Raw genomic sequence first — 7,888 nt, 5'->3', positions numbered from 1 at the left:
CAACATCAACTCATATGGGACTACCCCCTGAATTTAAGCATATTAATAGGGGAGGAAAAGAAACTAACAAGGATTTTCTTAGTAGCGGCGAGCGAAAAGAAAATAGTTCAGCACTAAGTCACTTTGTCTATATGGCAAATGTGAGATGCAGTGTATGGAATATCTTAATATCTAGTATGAGAAATTAACGATTTAAGTCCTTCTTAAATGAGGCCATTTACCCATAGAGGGTGCCAGGCCCGTATAACGTTAATGATTATTAGAAAGATATTTCCAAAGAGTCGTATTGCTTGATAGTGCAGCACTAAGTGGGTGGTAAACTCCATCTAAAACTAAATATAACCATGAGACCGATAGTAAACAAGTACCGTGAGGGAAAGTTGAAAAGAACTCTGAATAGAGAGTTAAATAGTACGTGAAACTGCTTAGAGGTTAAGCCCGATGAGCCTGAATATCCATTATGAAAAATTCATCATTATAACTGTGATATTTATAATATTATAGTAATAGTGTGCATTTTTTTCATATAAGGACATTGTAATCTATTAACATAATAAAGTATTTATCAAAAGATCATTGGTGTTAAGTTTATTCAAATTAATTTGCTTTTAGCTTATTAACATAGAATAAATACTGATGATTTGATAAAGTGTTGATAGATTTTACATATATAATGCTTAAATTCTTTTGAATTTTACAATAATATTATTATCATTGATTTTAATATTAATTGTATGCATTTATATGATTAACAATGCGAAAGATTCAGGATACCTTCGGGACCCGTCTTGCAACACGGACCAAGGAGTCTAACATATGTGCAAGTCATTGGGTTATATTAAACCTAATGACGAAATTAACTTAACTTTTATATAATGGGATTAATTTTTAGTGAAATATTTTACTATTAATTCAATCCCGGGGCGTTCCATATAGTTATGTATAATGATAATTTATTATTATTTATACATCTAACTGGAGCGTACCTTGAGCATATATGCTGTGACCCGAAAGATGGTGAACTATACTTGATCAGGTTGAAGTCAGGGGAAACCCTGATGGAAGACCGAAACAGTTCTGACGTGCAAATCGATTGTCAGAATTGAGTATAGGGGCGAAAGACCAATCGAACCATCTAGTAGCTGGTTCCCTCCGAAGTTTCCCTCAGGATAGCTGGTGCATTTAAATATTATGTAAAATAATCTTATCTGGTAAAGCGAATGATTAGAGGCCTTTGGGTCGAAACGACCTTAACCTATTCTCAAACTTTAAATGGGTAAGAACCTCACCTTTCTTGATATGAAGGTTGAGGTTATGATATAATGTGCCCAGTGGGCCACTTTTGGTAAGCAGAACTGGCGCTGTGGGATGAACCAAACGTAATGTTACGGTGCCCAAATTAACAACTCATGCAGATACCATGAAAGGCGTTGGTTGCTTAAAACAGCAGGACGGTGGACATGGAAGTCGTAATCCGCTAAGGAGTGTGTAACAACTCACCTGCCGAAGCAACTAGCCCTTAAAATGGATGGCGCTTAAGTTGTATACCTATACATTACCGCTAAAGTACATGATTTATAATACAATTTCGGTTGGATTATAAATTTTGAAACTTTAGTGAGTAGGAGGGTGCAATGGTGTGCTTAGAAGTGTTTGGCGTAAGCCTGCATGGAGCCGCCATTGGTACAGATCTTGGTGGTAGTAGCAAATAATCGAATGAGGCCTTGGAGGACTGAAGTGGAGAAGGGTTTCGTGTGAACAGTGGTTGATCACGAGTTAGTCGGTCCTAAGTTCAAGGCGAAAGCCGAAAATTTTAAAAGTTTTAATGAATTGTTGAGAATATATTATGTTTTCTTCATAGTAATTAAACACTTGAATAATTTTGAACGAAAGGGAATACAGTTCCAATTCCGTAACCTGTTGAGTATCCGTTTGTTATTAAAAATGGGCCTTGTGCTCATCCTGGCAACAGGAACGACCATAAAGAAGCCGTCGAGAGGTATCGGAAGAGTTTTCTTTTCTGTTTTATAGTCGTACTACCATGGAAGTCTTTCGAAGAGAGATATGGTAGATGGACTAGAAGAGCATGACATTTACTGTTGTGTCGATATTTTCTCCTCGGACCTTGAAAATTTATGGTGGGGTTACGCAAACTTCTCAACAGGCCGTACCAATATCCGCAGCTGGTCTCCAAGGTGAAGAGTCTCTAGTCGATAGAATAATGTAGGTAAGGGAAGTCGGCAAATTAGATCCGTAACTTCGGGATAAGGATTGGCTCTGAAGATTGAGATAGTCGGGCTTGATTGGGAAGCAATACCATGGTTTATGTACTCGTTCTGGGTAAATAGAGAATTTCGGTTCTTGTTCCCCGGATAGTAGTTACGTAGCCAATTGTGGAACTTTCTTGCTAAAATTTTATAATAATTATATCGCAAGATGTATATTCTTATTTAATTATAACGATTATCAATTAACAATCAATTCAGAACTGGCACGGTCTTGGGGAATCCGACTGTCTAATTAAAACAAAGCATTGTGATGGCCCTAACGGGTGTTGACACAATGTGATTTCTGCCCAGTGCTCCGAATGTCAAAGTGAAGAAATTCAAGTAAGCGCGGGTAAACGGCAGGAGTAACTATGACTCTCTTAAGGTAGACAAATGCCTCGTCATCTAATTAGTGACGCGCATGAATGGATTAACGAGATTCCTACTGTCCCTATCTACTCCTTTTGGAGGCGGGAAGGTGCTACATAAAGTGGTTCTCCTTCAGGGTTCGACCGGATAGCCCAGTTGCTGGCTGCTTCCGGTGTATGGGTTTTGACCATAGAGTGGCTGAGTGTAGGGCCAAATCAGATGTCTGTAGGAGGTGCGGTCAGGAAGGCCACAGAGCTGCCGGTTGCGTCAATGCACCCCATTGTCGCAACTGTGCATTTAAGGGTAGGCCAGCTGGGCATCTTATGATGTCAGCTGTCTGCCCGATTTACTGTGGCGTTGTTGAGCGTGCCCTCTCCAGACACTGATGGGGGGGATTTTTCAGCTTAATTGTCAGGGGTCGTATGCCGTTATGTGTGAGTTGGGGGGTTGTATGATTGAGGGGGGGTGTGGCATTGCCTTACTTCGGAAGCCTTACGCCACCAATGGTGTGGTTCGGGGTCTTCCTGGAGGTTTTAGGGTCTTTACGGACCTTGGGGTTAATGCTGCAATAGTTGTGAATGATTCCGGCTATGATTGTGTAGTCTTGGATTCGTCACAACAGGGGGTGTGTGTGTCTATAGAGGGGGAGTTCGGTAGAATGATTGTCGCTAGTTTGTATTACAAATTTAGCGAGCCCCTAGAGCCCTACCTGGGCTATATGGATAAATTACTACTTCTGGCGAGTGGTAGCCCATTAGTCCTAGGGTTGGATGCGAATGCCTCGTCCTCGATGTGGTTTAGTAAGGTATCCAGACATTCGTCTGGATATCAAAGCCACGTTCGAGGCGAGGTAATGAATGAATGGGTGTTGGCTAAGGGCCTTCACATTCTGAATGAGCAGAGTGATATGTATACGTTTGAAGGGCCTAGGGGTGTGAGTGATATTGACGTGACGCTTATGAATGAGGCAGCAAGTAGAGTGTTTGATTTTATGTGGGAGGTTAGAGGAGGGTGGGGTCTGAGTGATCATAATTTGATCCAAATTGTGGTTGCTCCTCGTTCCCCTCCTTTGGTGTGTGTGAGTCCATTGCGGCGATGGCGTACCTCTGGTATTGACTGGAACCGATATGGACAGAGTGTAAGGGAAGCGGTGTTAGAAATACCGCTTAGAGTGTTTGATGATCTGGAGGTGGATGAGCAAATTGCTCGGCTGTGTGAGTTGGTGTGGGGTGTGAATGACAGATTGCTCAGGAAGTGTGGAAGTTTTAGGGTTAGAAAAATTAAGTGGTGGACGCATGAGTTAACCTTGAAGAGGAGGACTGTCCGGCGGTTGAGACGAAATTTTCAACGTGCTCGGCGGTTCAATTCTTATAGGCTATCCCAGATTAGGTATGATTTTAGTTGTGCGATGAATGAATATAAAGATATGATTGTGAAAATTAAAGAAGAAGAGTGGATGAGTTTTGTGAATGACAACAGGGATGACCCCTGGGGTCAGGTCTATAAGATCTGCAGGGGTCGTAAGAGGGAGGATACCACCTCTCTTCGTGTTGGTGACACTGTGTTATTAACGTGGAGAGAGTGTGCTGGGGTTCTGTTAGGAGCGTTCTTTCCCAGGGCTGAGGTTCAGGCACCCCATGCACTTGAGGTACCTGTTCCTCCATTAGATGATGGGGAGCTGGGATATGCCTTTGGCCTGGTCAGGTCTAAACGGTCTCCAGGTTTTGATGGTCTCAACGTAGAGATGTGCAAATGCTTGTGGAAGTTCATTCCGGAATACTTGGAGGTCATTTATGATAAGTGCATTTGTGAGGGATATTTTCCACGTGAGTGGAAAAGTGCCAGGGTTGTTCCTCTCCTGAAGTCTCCTGATAAGATCAGGAGTGAACCTCGTTCTTATCGGGGCATCAGTCTCCTTCCAGTGCTTGGAAAAGTGCTGGAAAGAGTTATGGTGGAACGGCTTCAGGAGCTAACGCGGGACTTGAGGTCGAATAAGCAGTATGGGTTCAGGAAAGGACGCAGTGTAGAAGATGCCTGGATGTATGTTCAGAATGCTGTGAGGGAGAATACCAACAAATATGTCCTTAGCATATTTGTTGACTTCAAGGGGGCGTTTGATTACCTAATCTGGGATCGAGTGATTCAACGGCTAGAGGAACTTAACTGTCCGGAAATTTGTCTCTGGCGGAGCTTCTTTTCGGACAGGAAAGCCTCTATCGTTGGTATGAATGGGAGTGTGGAGATTGGAGTGGTTCGTGGCTGCCCGCAGGGATCCATCTGTGGTCCATATATTTGGAACCTCATGATGGACTCATTGCTGGGACAGCTCGAACCACTCTGCAGGTGTTGTGCGTATGCGGATGACCTACTTCTTTTGGTCGAAGGCTGTTCGAGGTCTGAGATTAAAAGGGTAGGAGGGCAATTGTTGGAGATTGCTCATAATTGGGGTGTGGGTGTGGGGGTTGGCATATCGATGGATAAAACGGTGACAATGCTCTTAAAGGGTAGACTGTCACCGGGTCGTCCACCGGTTGTCCGTGTGAATGGGGTCAGCATCAGGTATGTGACGCAAGTCAAATATCTGGGGTTGACCATGAGTGAAAGAATGTGTTTTACTCCACACTTAGTGAATGTGAAGCGGCGGCTGCAGGCGATTGTTGGTAGTGTCAGGCGCGTTTTACGGAGTGATTGGGGTCTCGGGCGTCGTGCTGTTCGCCCCATATATCGAGGTTTGTTTGTGGCCTGTGCCACTTATGGATCTCCTATATGGTGGAAGGTGGCTACGATGGTTTCGGGTCGTCGAAAACTTCTTTCTATACAGCGTTGCATGATGCTTGCCTGTTTGCCTGTATGTCGCACCGTTTCTACGGATGCGTTGCAGGTTTTATTGGGTGTGCCCCCTCTTGACCTGATTGTTTTACAGCGTGCTGTTTCTTTCAGGTTGAGGAGGGGTTTGAGTGTGTTATTGCTGCGGAATGAATGGATTTCTGACGATGATGTGGAGAGGTTGGGATATCTAGGAAGCAAGAGGCTTCTAGATGACAGGGTTAGGAGTAGGTATCAAGACCGTTGGGATAATAGTCCTTACGGTCGTGTGACTTATGAGTACATTCGGGATGTTGGGTTTGTTGGGGAAAACCCAGATTTCAGATTCTGTCTGAGTCTGGGTTTCCTATTTACGGGGCATGGGCCTTTGAATGCTTTTTCGCATCAGAGGCACCTCTCTGATGGAATGGAATGTATGTGTGGGGCGCGTGTTGAGGATTGGGTGCATGTTATTGCTGAATGCCCGATGTACTCGGACATTAGGGACCTTGGGGGTATGGGGATTAGTTGGACTGATGGACGGTTAGATGTTAGTGGTGTGATCTCCACTAGTTGGGATGCCGAACGATTAGAATTATTTGGTGTGTTTGCGCGTGAGGTGTTTAAGCGGCGAAGACAATTAGCTGGAAACTAAGTATAGTCTCTTTGAGTGAATGGTGTGTGTATTGTGTGTGTATTGGATGAGAGAATGGGGTCCAACCCCTGGTCACCAGTCCAGAGCAGTATGGAAGCTCAACTGGTAGTAGTTTTTTGGCTACGAGGTCTGACCGGAGACTTAATTCTGGTACCACGGGGAGTAGGAGCCTTTGGTGTTCGCTCCAACCTACTCGTGCGGACTGGCCCCTCGGGGAGTATCGTGGTGGTTGTGGTTTAATACCCGAATGCGGGGAGAGTGATATTTGTCACTCAATGTGGAGTTGCATTGCAACCGGGTGCCGGACCCAAAGTACGGCAGAGGTTTTAGATAGGCCTCGAACCCCACCAAGGTGGTTAGTGTGCCCATTCCACACGCCAATTGGTACTGAATAATGCATTGCATTTTTCGGGGCGCTGATCATCGCATTGATTTGATCCGCTGTGCTTTTGAGCACCGTGAGGTTAGGCCGTCATCGGCAGGAACTCACGTTAATATTGGCTTTAGATGTCCCTATCTACTGTCTAGCGAAACCACAGCCAAGGGAACGGGCTTGGAATAATTAACGGGGAAAGAGACCCTGTTGAGCTTGACTCTAGTCTGGCAGTGTAAGGAGACATAAGAGGTGTAGCATAAGTGGGAGATATATAATTTCGGTTATGTATCAACAATGAAATACCACTACTCTTATTGTTTCCTTACTTACTTGATTAAGTGGAACGTGTATCATTGCTTAGCCATTATATGGGTATATTTATATATCTTATGGTATTGGGGTTTGATGCAAGCTTCTTGATCAAAGTACCACGAGTTTGTTATATAATTGTAAACATATTTTAATGAAATGATAGCATTTCGGTGTTATTGTTATAACTAAAATTTGGTATAACTCCAACACTCAGGTATGATCCAATTCAAGGACATTGCCAGGTGGGGAGTTTGACTGGGGCGGTACATCTCTCAAATAATAACGGAGGTGTCCCAAGGCCAGCTCAGTGCGGACAGAAACCACACATAGAGCAAAAGGGCAAATGCTGACTTGATCTCGGTGTTCAGTACACAGCAAAAGACAGAGACAGCAAAAGCTCGGCCTATCGATCCTTTTGGTTTAAAGAGTTTTTAACAAGAGGTGTCAGAAAAGTTACCACAGGGATAACTGGCTTGTGGCGGCCAAGCGTTCATAGCGACGTCGCTTTTTGATCCTTCGAAGTCGGCTCTTCCTATCATTGTGAAGCAAAATTCACCAAGCGTTGGATTGTTCACCCATTCAAGGGAACGTGAGCTGGGTTTAGACCGTCGTGAGACAGGTTAGTTTTACCCTACTAATGACAATTGTTATTGCGACAGCATTCCTGCGTAGTACGAGAGGAACCGCAGGTACGGACCAATGGTACAATACTTGTTCGAGCGAACAGTGGTCCAAGGTCGTATCCGTGCTGGACTGCAATGATAAATATGGGGCAATTGCATTGTATGGCTTCTCTAAACCATTTAAAGTTTATAAATTTTATTTATAAACGACAATGGATATATGTGATGCCAATGTTATTTGTATTTGGGGGATGGGGTCATATGTAGAAGTTCACGCAAGTGAGGAAAGTTTCTGATTGCCATTCACTTGGGAGTGGCCAGGAACGATTCTTTTGCATATGACTCAAGCAGCTCACGACTTCCGGTTTTAGACCAAGTATCCCCTGGGTAGCTAACAGACATCCGTTTGGAGGCGAGCTAAAGTGAGAAGGCGAAGCCCGCTTGTGCGGTTGTGCGTAGGGCTTGGGACCCACCACATAAA

The 7,888-nt window shown here is 44.0% G+C and overlaps 1 pseudogene; it reads left to right on the top strand.

Annotated features, from left to right (window-relative positions):
* LOC128923382 (large subunit ribosomal RNA) lies at window positions 1-7,558 on the top strand (annotated as a pseudogene).
* The last annotated feature ends 330 nt before the right edge of the window (window positions 7,559-7,888 follow it).

This window comes from Zeugodacus cucurbitae, chromosome X (genome assembly GCF_028554725.1).
Source record: "Zeugodacus cucurbitae isolate PBARC_wt_2022May chromosome X, idZeuCucr1.2, whole genome shotgun sequence".
NCBI classification, from domain to species: Eukaryota; Metazoa; Arthropoda; class Insecta; order Diptera; family Tephritidae; genus Zeugodacus; species Zeugodacus cucurbitae.
This window is presented reverse-complemented; position numbering and strand designations above follow the sequence as displayed.